The sequence below is a fragment of the Mauremys mutica genome, unplaced genomic scaffold (assembly GCF_020497125.1).
Source record: "Mauremys mutica isolate MM-2020 ecotype Southern unplaced genomic scaffold, ASM2049712v1 Super-Scaffold_100290, whole genome shotgun sequence".
In the NCBI taxonomy this organism is placed as follows: Eukaryota; Metazoa; Chordata; order Testudines; family Geoemydidae; genus Mauremys; species Mauremys mutica.
Genome location: NW_025423305.1, coordinates 83,701 through 98,938, shown reverse-complemented (window position 1 = coordinate 98,938; position 15,238 = coordinate 83,701). Strand labels below are relative to the sequence as shown.

Below are 15,238 nucleotides of genomic sequence, written 5' to 3'. Positions count from 1 at the left end.
TCTCTAGTAATTACAATAGCTGGAGGGAGTGCCTTAGGACACAGGGTCACCCCAGTCCTGGACAGGTCTCTCAACTGGTAAACAATTACAGCAAGCCTTTATACCTTTGTTACAGACAATTACTAGCAATAATACAGACGGTAAAAAGCAACAAATACATTTTGTTTATACATAAGCCTTTCTGCTATCTTATTTGTCTCACTCCTAAAAGACGCCAGCCTGCATATTTGGTTATCAAGTTGCAAGGTCGTAATAACTTTTTACACAGTTCTTTTCCTCACATTGTCTTTGCTTCTACAAGTCTCACGTCATTAGGGTTACAGCTAGCCTAACTCTTGCTAACTGACTGACATGCATTAAAATTCCCTTCAAATCCCTGTTAATTCTTTCCCTGCTTCCACACCCTTTAGACAAAACTTAAAGAACAAAATGACCTGGGGAATCATTCCCATTTTGTCCATGCATCTCTAGCCGATCTCACTGAGACCGGCCAGGAGCACCCAGGACAGCAGCAGGTGGTACAGTATAATTGATAACTATCATTGTCAACTTGCAAAGCAGCAGACAGTACAGTATGGTATGGTTGGTACCATCTTTGCTAACTTACAAAAAGCAAAAGAATGCTGCTGTATAGCATTGCAGTACCACGTCTCTCAGCACCATCCAGTAGACATACAGTGACGGTGAAAAAAGGCTGAACTGGCTCCATGGTTGCCGTGCTATGGTGTCTGCCCAGGCAATCTGCCCAGGAAAAGGGCGCAAAATGATTGTCTGCAATTGCTTTCATGGAGGGAGGATTGACTGACGACATTTACTCAGAATCACCCACGACACTGTTTTTGCCCCATCATGCATTGGGATCTCATCCCAGAATTCCAATGGGTGGGGGAGACTGCAGGAACTATGGGATAGCTACGCACAGTGCAATGGTCTGGAAATTGATACTAGCCTCGGTACATGGGCGCACACTGCCAAATTAATGTGCTTAGTGTGGCCGCGTTCACTTGACTTTATATAATCTGTTTCCAAAAACCGGTTTCTGTAAAATCGGAATAATCCCATAGTGTAGACATACCCTGACACAGCTTTATAACCCTCTACCCACTATATGGCCAAGAGACAGCAACTCTCAGATCCTCTGTGGATTGTCTGATGTGCTTGGGGCCAAGAGCAAACTGCGTACCCCCTGCCAGAGCAGAAGTAAAAATAGGGGCTTCCCAAAAAATGGGAAGGGAAGAAGAGAGAAGCGGAGAGGCAAGTGGAAAAGGAAGAGAACGTGCAGACACAGCACCCTACCTAAATTCTTAAATAGATTACAAGAAAAAAAGAGAGAGAACAGCATAAAGAAATTTTAGAAATTTTTCAGTAAGTACTGAACTAGAAACCTTTAAAACACCATGTGCACAACTTTACTTCTCTTCCAAGTTCTACTAAATCAAATTAAGACTTGCCACTAAACAGAACTGCACAAAAGCTTTAAACAAATTCAGATAACAGAAAAGAAAACCAAAACATTTATTTTTTAAACTTGTTTTATAAGGACTAACCACTCAGTCTGTGTTCTTTTCCTCTCAGCTTCCCAAAAGGAAAACAAGAACACTCATCAATAGCAGACAGCAGATGCATTAAAGCACCACCATCCACTCACTTCATGCTCAGAAGAGAACACTTTAACTTCTCATCATGGTTAGCAAGGTCAGACACTTTCAACCACACTTCTCTAGTTACAAACTATAGAAATGATCCCTGAAAGTATAGTCTTATAAAGCTGTGCTCGGCAACACACCCAGGCTAATGTGTGCAAGCTTTCTTCCCATGGTGAATGTTTTCATACAACGGGTTTCACCCCCAGCGAATTAAAGACCAAAAATCTAAAACCAGGTTCCCATTTCATTAAAGCACAATTGAGACAGCTTTAGAACACTGGCCATTAGAAAATGTTTATGTCACTATTTACAGACACACACCTCTTGATTAGCATGTGGAGCTCCTAGCAATTAATCAAACCCTCTTGCTTTGCGATACCTCTCACAGACTCCTCTGTGCCACATGACAGCTTGTCAGGCACAGACAATGCGGACAGGTCAGCCCTTTCTAGCATGCTCCGCAGCTGTTTCTCTCTGGCTTGCTCTCAAATTCATCTCCACTAGAAGTTTTTGCAGGGTTCTATGTTACCGGTGGTACCTGCACTAAATCAGTGGCTCTCAACCTTTAGAGACACCTGTACCCCTTTCAGGAGTCTGATTTCTCTTGCATACCCCCAAGTTTTACCTCACTTAAAAACTACTTGCTTACAAAATCAGATGCAATATTTATAAACATAAATCCCTTGAATATAAGTATTGTACTTACATTTCAGTGTATAGTATAGAGAACAGTATAAACAAATCAATGTATGAATTTTAATTTGTTACAAATTTGCTAGTGCTTTCTATGTAGCCTGTTGTAAAACTAGGCAAATATCTAGATGAGTTGCTGTACCCCCTGGAAGACCATTGGATACCCCTGTTTGAGAACCACAGCACTAAATCACCCTTACTTTTAGAACTGGTGCCACTTGAACCAAGGCATTCTGAACCATTTCAGGGCTAGCAGACAGTGGCAACACAGCTGCACTAGGTCTGTTGTTCCTCCCTGCACAATTCCCACTTGGAAAGAAGATATCTTCTGGTCTGACCCTATTTACCATTGTGAGCTGCATAGGCAACTTTCTCTGTGTTATGTAAGCAGAATCCACACAATATATACTACCTGTATGGCCCTGAGGATGCCACATCGGCCGCAGCTGCTGATTGGGCCACAGGTTGAGAATCACTAGTCTATAATTTTGCAAAGTCCATTGCCACAGGCTTTTCCCCCATGTCTGCTGTGAGACAAGAGCACATGAAATTCATAGCAATATAAATATGAGTGAAACCCCCCAAATATATTTACATAAAAACTAGACAGTCTCATTTTAAAACAAAGAAAAACACAGGCCACACAGGGAGTGGGACAAGAGTCTCCAATGATTTATACCCTCTCCTACCCGCCATTCAGCATAAGAATTAACCTAAATGGATCATGACTATTTAAATAGAGCATCTTTCTCCTACAAAGCAGAATAAGACAAAAAGTTTGAGGCTGTTCCCCTTCACATTTGGGAGGGAGGGGGGAGGAGTAGAAGGATTTAGAGGCTCAATCCACTTCAGATTATGAAAGAAACCAAGCAGACTAATTATTTACTCAAAACCCACCCCAGCAAAAAGAAAACCAGACTATCTGCACCTAAGCGTTATACAAGTTTCTAAATAAAGCTATTATATCTAACCTTCCTCATAACTAGATTTCTGGTTCACTACAAAAATGACTTCTTTTATTCAGTATACAAAATCTAACCACTCAGTCTGTGCTCTCCCCTCTTGCTTTTCCAACTAGCAGTCTAGACAGTAACTCCTCACTTAACCTTGTAGTTACGTTCCTGAAAAATGTGACTTTAAGTGAAACGATGTTAAGCGAATCCAATTTCCCCATAAGAATTAATGTAAATGAGGGGGTTAGGTTCCAGGGAAATTTTTTTCACCAGACAAAAGACTGTGTGTGTGTGTGTATATATATATATATACACACACAGAGTATAAGTTTTAAACAAACAATTTAATACTGGTACACAGTGATGATGATTGTGAAGCTTGGTTGAGGTAGAGGAGTCAGAGGGTGGGATATTTCCCTTACTGCTAAATGATGAACTAGCAATTGGCTGAGCCCTCAAGGGTTAACTCTCCCACTCTGCAAGGCAGCAGGAATGGAGGGAGATATGCACATTTCCCTTAAGTACACTGCCTTGTTAATTAGATCAGCTTGTTGAGACCCCAGCTGCTGCAAGCTCTCTCCCTCCTGAGCCCGGCTCTATGGAGGATGGGGGTAGGGGGACACCCTGACATTAGCCCCCCCTCTTCCTTCCCTCCCCCTGGCACAGCAAGCAGGAGTCTCGGGGAGCAGCTCCAAAGCAGAGGGCAGGAGCAGCACATGGCAGTGGGGGGAGGGACACAGCTGAACTGCAGGCAGCTGCTGCGCAAGGAACTTAGGGGAGTGGGGAGCTGATAGGGGGGTTGCCCGATCCATCCTGGTTCCAAGCCCCCCCCCCAGCTAGCTGCAACGGGCTGCTCTTCCTGCAAGCAGGAGACAAAGCAGGCAGCTGCCAAACAACATTAGAAGGGAGCATTACACAACTTTAAATAAGCATTTTCCCTAACTGATCAGCAACATAACGAAACATTAACCAGGCCGACTTTAAGTGAGGAATTACTGTAGGAGGCTTTAGGTCAGCTCAGCTACGTCTCTCAGGGGTGTGGATTTTTCATTTACCTCAGACAGAAAAAAAGAGAGTAACAGAAAAGAGAAGAAATAAGATGGGAAGGAAAACACCCAGTGGGGCATGGGAGATGTTGACAGATGCAAATACCTCATGTAAACCCCTCCCCCCCATGCCCTTCATTGTCTCCCCCACCCATTCCAGGGTTCCCCAGTCTTTCTCCATGGCAGGGGTTCTGTGTGTTTGATTCCACCCATAGCAAGGTCCTCCATTCTCCCCAATGGCAGGGGCTCTGTGTGAGCCGCTTTTCTCCCCACTCCACCCTCTACTCACTATACGGCCAGGAGACAGCAACTCTCAGATCCTGTGTGGATTGTCTGATGGGCTTGGGGCCAAGAGCAAACTGCCTACCCCCTGCCAGAGCAGTACGTGTAAAAATAGGGGCTTCCAGAAAAATGGGAAGGGAAGAAAAGAAAAGCAGAGAAGAAAGTGGCAAAGGAAGAGAACCTGCAGACACAGGAACCCACCTAAATTCTGACATAGATTACAAGAGAAGAAGGTATAGCAGCATAAAAGAATTTAAAAAAAATTTCAGCAAGTACTTCATTAGAAACCTTTAAAACACCATTTTCACACTAGATTTACTTCTCTTCCAAATCCTATGAAAATAAATTAAGTTTTGTCATTAAACAGACCATCAGCAAAAACTATAAACAGGTTAATGTAACAAGCAGGAATAGCCATCAATAGCAGACAACAACTGCCTTAAAGCAACACTGCGCCCTCACTTTGTGTTTAAAATAGACTCTCTAACGGCTCCCGGTGCTTAGCGAAATCAGACATTTTCAACCTCACTTCCCTCATTACAGACTACAGAAATGAAAACTAAAGGCACAACCTTTACAAAGTGCGCCTCGGCTACATACCCAAGCTAAGGCGCACACGCTTTTACCCCACGGTGAGTGTTTTCATACAGCGGGTTTCACCCCCCGCGAACTAAAGGACACAAATCTAAAGCCAGGTCCCCATGTCATGAAGCACACTCGAGGCAGCTTTAGCGCACTGGCCATTAGAAGATGTTTATGTCGCTATTTACAGAAACACGGCTCCTGATTAGCATGCGGAGCTCCTACCGACCAATCAAACCCTCCTGCTGTTACTGCCCGAACCGGCCCCGCCTCTCACAGGCTCTGCTCTACCACGTGCCGGTGCCGCGCCCGTTTCCCCGCAGGCGGAGCCCGGCCCGGCGGAGCTCTGCCCGCCCGGGGCTGCAGCTGGTTCTCTCCGGTTCCTCGGCACTAGAGACTTCGCGTGTCACGTGACCGGGGGCAGGCGCCGCCTCTGGCTGCTTCGAGACTGGAGCATCCCGGGGGCGGAAACCAGATGGGTCATTAGTGCCCAGCAGCAGCCCCCGCCCCCGTCACCTCCTCGCCTCCCCCAGCGCCTCCTGCCCGCTGACAGGCAGGGAGAGGAGCTGAATGCGAGAGTGGGGTGTTGGGGAAAGGGTGGGGTGGGGTGGGGGCGGGGCCTGGGAGGAGCCCCGGGGGGGGGGCAGCCATCCAGCATAGTGGAAACTCGGTTCCCCTACATCGTACTAGTGCAACCTCAACCATTTAAATGCTGCAAAGCGGAGGCCGAGCAGCGGGATTTGGTTCAATTGCTGCTCTCAGCACAATTCCTCAATGCCGTGCGCGGTGTATCCAGGAGACAGCAAGTCTCGAGTTTTGCAAGTATATCGCCACGATTCCCCCGCTTGAAACAGCAGCACCCATAATTCATAGCGATCTAAATATCAATAACAGTTAGTGAGCTTAGCCAAATAGTCTTGAATGAAAGCTAGAGAGAGCTGCCATTGGAGTCACGTACTGTACACGTTTGCCTCCCTGGAGAGTGTTCGGTAACCATCTGTAGAGGTGTAACAGGTATTTAATCAGTCTCTTTCTCCTGAAAAGCGGGAAAAGGCAAAGGCTTAACGCTGCCTGTAGGAGAATTTTCAAAGCCATTCAAGTGATCTGGACACTCAATTCCCACTAATTTCTAAATTGGTTTTCAAAATCCCACACCACAAATAAATAAAAAGAAAGGCTGGGTGAGCAAACCCCTCACAACAATGCCTAGAAAAATGAAGTATTCTATAGATTGAGAAACAAAACCAGCTGTTATAAACTTCCCAAAGCATAATTTAAAAAGTCATATTTTAAAGCTTTTTCATTCATTCATTTAATACACCGTCCCTCCCCCAGTCTATGCTGTCTCCCTCCCGCTTCTCCAGCAGGAAGAAGCAGCGGGCATCAGCGCCAGACAGCAGCTGCATTCAAGCAATCCCGCCTATTCAGTGCCTGATTGGAAGAAAACATGGTAAAAATCGTCCTCCAGCAATCCCTTTGGAAAGCACGTCTCTAGCTAAGCGCCGGCCATTTCTCCTGCAAAGACACCCTCCCTGCTGCCAATCCCCGGCTACCCTGATTAACGTCGTAATGACTCATTTTTTAAAACAAGTGGTCACGAAAGAAAATGGATCGTACCTTTTGCAAACAGCCTTTTTGTCAGCAGATGGCCACGTTCTTCACAACAGTGGGGGGAGCACACTTTGTAGTTTGTACAGGTCGAGTTTATTGCCCGCCCCAGAGGCTCCTAGCACCCCTCAGTTCCCTCCCACAAGCTCCCTATGTGCCCTCTCCCATCCCACTCTTTTTAGGGACTCCCTGAAATTCCCCCAATCTCATCCCTTACCAGAGAATCTCTGCACCCTTATTCTCCCCATACCAAGTTCCCCACACTTCTTCCCACACCAAAGGCTTTGTTCACACCCCCATTCCCACTTCCCCATGGCAGGGACTCTGTGTTCCCTCTATTCCCCCATGCCGGGGTCTTTGTATACCCTCCCGTCCCCCCATGCCAGGTTCTTCCAATCTCCATAGGACTAGGGGTTCTGTGTACCTCCACTTATCCCCTCGCTTCATTTCAGGGCCCCCATTCTCTCCCCCACTGTAGAGACTGTGTGCACCCCTATTTGCCTCTTCTCCCCCATTCCTCCCTCCTTCCCAAACCAAGCTCTCCCAGTCCCCTTACCTGCCAGGGGTTCTGTGGGTCCCATTTTCTCCTCCCCCACTTCCACCCTACAGCCTGTACTAAGGGCTCAGAGAGGCTCCGAGAAAGTTGCATACCAACAAACTGGCAGAGCATTAGGGGTAGAAATAGGGGCTACTCGAAATGGGGGAGAGGGTGGAGAAAAGAAGAAAAAGTGGAAAGTGGAGAGAACTTGCAGAATTAATATCCATGAGCCTATAACTTTAAACTAGAACGAGGGAGGACAAAAGAGAGGACACCGCATAAAAAAGTGGACTTAGAAGTTCAAGCAATTAGAAGTTCAATTAAGCAACTGTTTAAATAAAAACTGTTGTATTTTACACTGCATTTTCTTCTTCATGCTATTGGAAAACTCGCTGAAAAACACCCACATCCTCCCACAATACAGAAGTAATAATATTAGTTACAATCACTACATCCCTTCTCTAAATATACACATCAGAAACAAAAGTTAAACACCAACTTCAGAAAAATGTTTTTAATGTAGTTTATACAGACTAACCACTCAGTCCGTGTTCTTTCCCTTCTACAACCACCAGAGGGAAGAAAGAAAAATCATCAATAACAGACAACAACTGCATCAAAGCAATACTGCTTACTCGCTTCACACTTAACTCATCCTCCTACTTAGGGAGACCAATCACTTTGTGTTAAAACAACCTCCCACGGCTATAGTCTAACGTCTAAAGCGCCCATATTTAGTGGTTACAATGTGTAATTTAATACATCAAATCTCCCTATGATCAGAGAGACAGCGAGACTGACAAACAGCACACTGCATGCATGTCTCATTGTGGCACCTAACATATGAAGAAACTTTTTAAAATGCCTCTTTAGCTTCTGTTACAAATTAACGTCTTCCTGAATTTCACCAATCACTTCTTCTAACTAACAGAGGAACACCCCTTCAGCCAGTCAGATATTTCTTCCATAGCTCGTACTCATAGAGACGGGACTAACAAACTGGAACTGGCTACGTAGGAATGACACATCGGAACAGTTACACACAAGCAGGAGGCATTGCAAGAGCCGAAGGTGCCGACGTGCTTCAGAAGAGATGTACACAGTAAGCAATCCGCTCTTAAAGCAATGACATCTGTTCCCCAGAGATCCCAGATCCCAGCTCTACGCTACATGTTTATACCAAATTTAGCAGTGTTAAACCGAATTAACCCTGCACCCTTCCACACACCGAAGCCCTTTATCCCCAATCGGGGCTATTGCAGATTATGTATTCCTTACGCCACCCGACCTTAAACCGGCTCCCAGTAGGGTCCAAACCCCAAACAGATCCCTTTTACCCTCTATAAGCTGTAAAATCCTGTGACCAGGGCAGCTGCCTAGCAGCATGCGCATCTGACTGCCAGCGCAAGAGCACGTAAGGCACTAATCCGGAGAGTGACAGCTGGGTGGCAAGCAGGTTAAAAGCCAGCAGAGTGGCATAGGAGGAGTGTGCTGAGCCCATAACCCAGAGGTCAATGAATCAAAACCATCCTCTGCTATACATGGGCTTGTTTCTTTTCCCTCTGGGCCTTCAAACCAGGCGGTGACCAGCAGAGCACCAAGAGCCTAGGCCATGAGGCAAGAGGTGGCTGAGGTGAAGCGGCCTGCCAGGGAGCTCCCTGGCACCTCTGGCTGCCTGGACTGAAGGCAAGAGGCAGGCCTGGGCGTGGCGAGGGCCTCCTGTCCCGGAATGAGGCTGCAGTGCTTCCTGGTCCCCTTTTCCCACCACACCGGCAGGCGGCTGCTGCGGGAGAACATGAGGGAGGCTCTGGGGGCGCTAGGCAGCGCTGTGTGTGTGGCTGTCAGGGGAAAGAGCCGAGGCTCCTGACTCGACCTGCCATTGACTCGCGTGGCTCTGCGCGCCGTCGGGCGGGGCGGGCCAGGCTGCGGACGTGACTCAGGCTTGGGCCGCATGGCCGTGCTTTCCTAACGAGGCATGAGGCAGTCCGAGAGCTTTGCACAGCGTACAGGGAAGTGGGAGGGAGGCGTCTTTGAGCCGATGTGTCTCGTCCGCTTCTCCCTTGCTGCTTGGGCGGAGGCAGGAAGGGAGCGAAATGTTCCCGGCTGAAAGTTTTTGTGCTCGGCCTAGAGGATTAAGCCTGAGTCTCCGGCACGGCTGCTGGCAGATGGGTTTCTGAATGGCATCCAGCCTGCTCTTTGGACCACCAGCTGAAAGCACTGAGGCCAAGAGGCGGCAAAATGGGACCTTTGAGGCTCCCCCCCAGGGAAGCAAGGAAGTAGCATGGGCTTAGCGCCATCCCTAGGTGGGCTTGAACCACCATCCTTTCGGTTAATAACCGAACGCGCTGACCCATTGCACCACAGAGACATGAAGGAGCAAGGCTGCATTGAGCACAAAAGCCGGGAATCAGCTCAGGGTACAGTATAGCACATGCATGCAGTGGTTAGCCAAGCAACAGCAAGGAACTGGACTGGTATGGAGCGAAAGTTCTGTGGGAAGGAACCGAAAAGAGCACCGGGGCTGCGGTACAGCGCTCGCATACACTTTCTTTAGCCTGTTTTGCTGGAAGAGTTAGCAGAGCGAGATTGTTAGTCACAGGTCAGTGGGTGGGTGCAAATTATGGACGCTGGAGTTGTGAGGGGGCACGACTTTTGTGGCACATGCCCCACCTCTGCAACTACCGTTTGCTACCTCACTCCATAACACCACACACAGAGCAGCCTTTTACCTCTCAGGACCAAAATATACCATGAAAGAGATCAAATGGTATACGTTTAAGGCGAGTCACTTCAGCCCTGCAGCATTAACAACAAGTCTAAGAGATTCAAAAATGCCTCTTTCTTTACACACCAGAAACAGGGTTCAATTCCCTGATGGGGAGGGTGACCCCTTTTGAAGGGGGGACAAAGAAATCCCTGGCCTGCCCACCACATGCCTTGCATTCTCCTTCGACGGCCACTTCCCTTCGCACCCCGCACTGATGACTTTCACCTCCAGAGAGACAATTACCTCGCAAGGACACGCTCGCCCTAGCCAAAGCCTCCCCCGGGCCCAGCTTCGGGGCCTGCACGTGGGGGCTCGTTTCAGAGCGGCAAAGGGAAATAGGCTGGCCAGGGGCATGAGGACAATGGCCCAGACAAACGGGGAGGGACTCGGTCCAGGGGTGGAGGAAGACAGAAAAAAGGACAGGCATGGGATTGGCTTCCTGTCTTTTTTCCTTTGCTCAGCATTTGACCTGTGACTGTAATGGGAGACTTGAGAAAGACCTGTGGCCACCGGCGAGGTAGGTGGCCGCCCCGAGAGCGCAGAGCTGAGCATTTTCCAGTGGGCTGCTGCCTGCACCCCTAGTGCCTGGCTGTGATTGTATAGTGGTTAGTACTCTGCGCCGTGGCCGCAGCAACCTCGGTTCAAATCCGGGTCACGGCATTGCTTTTTGGTGGGGAGGGGCTATCCTGCAGCACGCCTCGTGGCTCAGTCTGATGGCGTCCGTTTGCAAAGAGAGCCATCGGCCGGTCCTTAGTTTCTGCTTGGAAAAGGCAAGTCGGTGGGGTCCATCGGTCAGAAAAAGAGTCCCAGGACTTCTTGCTGGGCGCCAGGGTCCAAAAGCAGCACATTCCCTCCTGGAAAGGGCTGTGTTTCGAACGTCCGTCCAGTGCGCGTTGAAGGGAAGGATCTGCGTGCCTGGGAAGCTGCGTCCCTCCAGAGGCGCTTGAGAAGCCAAAGGGGCCGTGGGTGAGTTTGTGATGAGGTGAGTGTGAAGTGTGGAAGGGGGAGGGTGTCAAGAGGAGGTTTTGAGAGGAAAAAAGGTGCTGCTGAGCTGGTAGGGGAGGGCAAGGTCACAGGCGTGTGTTGTGTGAGGAGCTGTGTAAGCCCAAAAAGGCGTCGTGCTGGGCAAGGGCAGGTGAGGAGGGCCAGGGCTTTTCCCAGGGCTGTTGCTGCGGCCAAAGCCTTTGGGAAGCAGAAGAGGGCCAGGGATGCTGTTGCCTGCTGGGGCCCATGCGACGGTGTAGGTGTACGCTGACCATAGCTGGTCTGTGGGAACTGGGGCCATTCACTATGCCCCTTTCCTCGTTAGTATAGTGGTGAGTATCCCTGCCTGTCATGCGGGAGACCGGGGTTCGATTCCCCGACGGGGAGGGTGAGCCCTTTTGAAGGGGGGACAAAGAAATCCCTGGCTTGCCCACCACATGTCTTGCATTCTCCTTCGACGGCCACTTCCCTTCGCACCCCACACTGATGACTTTCATCTCCAGAGAGACAATTACCTCGCAAGGACACGCTTGCCCTAGCCAAAGCCGGCCCCGGACCCAGCTTCGGGGCCTGCACATGGGGGCACGTTTCAGAGCAGCAAAGGGAAATAGGCTGGCCAGGGGCATGAGCAGTGATTTCCCAACACCCCCCACAGTTTTGTGAACTAGTTACATGCCAAACCCGGTGGCTGAACTTCGCAACTTTGTCCTCACCCACAACTATTTCACATTTGAGGACAATATATATCTGCAAGTCTGCGGCACTGCTATGGTTACCCACATGGCCCCACAGTATGCCAACATTTTTATGGCTGACTTAAAACAACGCTTCCTTAGCTCTCGTCTCCTAATGCCCCTACTGTACTTGCACTACACTGAAGACATCTTCATCATCTGGACTCATGGAAAAGAAGCCCTTGAGGAATTCCACCATGATTTTAACAATTTCCATCCCACCATCAACCTCAGCCTAGATCAATTCACTCAAGTGGTCCATTTCCTTGACAGTACTGTGCTGATAAGCGATGGTCACATAAACACAACCCTATACCGGAAACCCACTGACCGCTATACTTACCTACATGCCTCCAGCTTCCATCCAGGACACACCACATGATCCATTGTCTATAGCCAAGCTCTAAGATACAACCGTATTTGCTCCAATCCCTCAGACAGAGATAAACACCTACAAGATCTCTATCAAGCATTCTTTAAACTACAATACCCACCTGCTGAAGTGAAAAAAACAGGTTGACAGAGCCAGAAGAGTACCCAGAAGTCACCTACTACAAGACAGGCCCAACATAGAAAATAACAGAACACCACTGGCCTTTACGTTCATCCCCCAATTAAAACCTCTCTAGCGAATCATCAAAGATCTACAACCTATCCTGAAAGATGATCCCTCACTCTCCTAGATCTTGGGAGACAGGCCAGTCCTTGCTTACAGACAACCCCCAAACCTGAAGCAAATCCTCACCAGCAACCACAGAACAACAACACTAACCCAGGAATCTATCCTTGCAACAAAGCCCGATGCCAACTCTGTCCACATATCTATTCAAGTGACACCATAATACGACCTAATCACATCAGCCATGCCATCAGGGGCTCGTTCACCTCCACATCTACCAATGTGATATATGCCATTATGTGCCAGCAATGCCCCTCTTCCATGTACATTGGCCAAACCAGACAGTCTCTGTGCAAAAGAATAAATGGGATGTAAAGCAGACGTCAAGAATTATAACATTCAGTCACCAGTAGGAGAACACTTCAACTTCAGTAACAGATTTAAAGGTGGCAATTTTGCAACAGAAAGCTTCAAAAACAGAGTCCAACAAGAAACTGCTGAACTTGAATTAATATGCAAATTAGATACAATCAATTTAGGCTTAAATAGAGACTGGAAATGGCTGAGCCATTACACACATTGAATCTATTTCCCCATGTTAAGTATCCTCACACCTTCTTGTCAAACTATCTTAAATGGGTCATCTTGATTATCACTACGAAAGTTTTTTTTCTCCTGCTGAGAATAGCTCATCTTAATTAATTAGCCTCTTAGAGTTGGTTGGGCAACTCCCACCTTTTCATGTTCTCTGTTTGTATGTGTGTGTGCTTATACATATATCCTCACTATATGTTCCATTCTATGCATCCGATGAAGCCATTTATCAACATTGAATTTCATCTGCCATTTTGTTGCCCAATCACCCAGTTTTGTGAGATCCCTTTGTAACTCTTCGCAGTCTGCCTGGGACTTAACTATCTTGAACAGTTTTGTATCATCTGCAAATTTTGTCACCTCACTGTTTACCCATTTTTCCAGATCATTTATGAGTATGTTGAACAGTAATGGTCCCAGTACTGACCCCTCTGGGATCCCACTATTTATCTCTCTCCATTCTGAAAACTGATAATTTATTCCTACCCTTTGTTTCCAAGATTTTAACCAGTTACTGATCCATGAGCGGACTTCCCTCTTATCCCATGAGGGCTTACTTTTCAAAAGTCAATTTAAATTAAATACATTTTTTTAAAATTATATATATTTTTAGAAATCTAGACCTGTTATGTGTAACTTGCATTATCCTTATGTTAAATTTGCATTATCCTAACAAAACATTTACTTTATTCACATCTCTTTTATATATCTCATTGGCCCTGACACCCCCCCTGTAAATTCAAACACCCCCCCCCAATTTCAATTCCTGGGGAAACTACTGGGCGCCGCCTCCTGCCTGGCGAGAAGGCGCAGCACCGGGGGTGTCACAGGGTGCGAGGCGCTTCCGGGCGTGGCTGTTTTCTGCCGGTCGTGGGGTGACGGATCCTGCCCATGGCGGCCGGGAGCCGCGGGGTCCCGATGGCAGCTGGGGGCTCTGGCATCCACCTGCAGCGGCTGGGAGCTACGGGGCCATCTGCAATGGCCGGGGGCTGCGGCTTCTCCTCACCCCCACCCTGGTGACTGGGAACGCCAGGCTCTGCCTGCAGTGTCTGAGAGCTGGGGGCTCCCTCTCTTGCCTGTGGGGGCTGGGAGCTCCAGGGGCTTCGGCGCTGCAGGGTCTGTGAGCAATGACATGGGGCTGCAGGGTCCTCATGCCATCAATGCCTGTTGGGAAATCCTGGGTCCATCCGCAGCAGCTGGGAGCTCTGGGGTCCACTCGTAGGAGCTGCAGGGTCCATAGGCAGTGGTGTGGGGCTGTGGGGGCTCCCCGGCCACCCATGGCTGCTGGGAGCTCCAGGGTCTGCCTGTGGGAGCTGTGGGGAGATGAGGGGTTTGGGGTGGGGGAGGGGGCTCCAGGCTGCAGGATGGGGCCGAGGGATTCAGAGTGCAGGAGGGGGCTGTGGGTTGAGGCAGGGGGTTGGAGTCCAGGATGGGGTGATGGCTCTGGGGTGGGGGCAGGGATGATGGGTTCCAGGTGTGGGAGGAAGCTCTGGGCTGGGGCAGGAGGTTGAAGTGCAGAGGGGTGAGGGCTCTGGGGTGCAAGAGGGGGCTCTGGGTTTGGGGGGGTTCAGGGCTGGGGCAGGGGGTTGGGGTGCAGACTTACCTCGGGCGGCTCCTGCTCAGCGGCGCAGTAGGGGGGAGCTACTGGCCACTTCCAGGGCGCAGTGCGGTGCCCTAGGACACGTAGGGACCAGCCTGCCTGAGCCCCGCAGCACCGCTGACTGGACTTTATAACCTGGTCATCCCACTGGGAGCTCCAGGGTCCCCCTGTCACATGTGGTACCTGGGAGCTCTGGAATCCACCCACAGCAGCTGGGAGCTCTGGGGGCATCCCGCTGCTCACAGTAGCTGGGAGCTGTGGGGTCCATCCGTGGTGGCATGGGCCTGTGAGAGCCCCTTCCGACACTGGTGGCTGATAGCTGTGGGGCCCCCACCAGCCGACAGCTCCAGTCTTGCTGCCCCAGGGTTGAGTTGGAAAATGTCGCTGAGATCTCTGAAAGTCACAGATTCTGTGACACCCTTTATATAATCTTAGCCTTAATCGTTGTTGACTGTCTCTCTCAATCTAGTGGTCTGCTCTAGCGCGGATGGGACAGGGAAGACAGAAGCTCACCCCCCAGCACAGGTTTGGGCAGAAATGGCTCTTGGGCTATTTGCTGTGCATGCAGAGGACTTGTCCAGGCTGGTGGAGC

At 49.1% G+C, this 15,238-nt stretch overlaps 3 non-coding genes across 3 annotated transcripts; 1 reads left to right on the top strand and 2 right to left on the bottom strand.

Annotated features, from left to right (window-relative positions):
• Window positions 1–1,545: 1,545 nt before the first annotated feature.
• On the bottom strand, window positions 1,546–1,762 carry LOC123360619. The gene has a single exon (XR_006576047.1). It is a non-coding gene; the product is annotated as a small nucleolar RNA U3 (small nucleolar RNA).
• Window positions 1,763–9,642: 7,880 nt separating this feature from the next.
• On the bottom strand, window positions 9,643–9,716 carry TRNAN-AUU. Its single transcript has one exon. It is a non-coding gene; the product is annotated as a tRNA-Asn (tRNA).
• A 1,698-nt stretch (window positions 9,717–11,414) lies between these two features.
• TRNAD-GUC lies at window positions 11,415–11,486 on the top strand. Its single transcript has one exon. It is a non-coding gene; the product is annotated as a tRNA-Asp (tRNA).
• The last annotated feature ends 3,752 nt before the right edge of the window (window positions 11,487–15,238 follow it).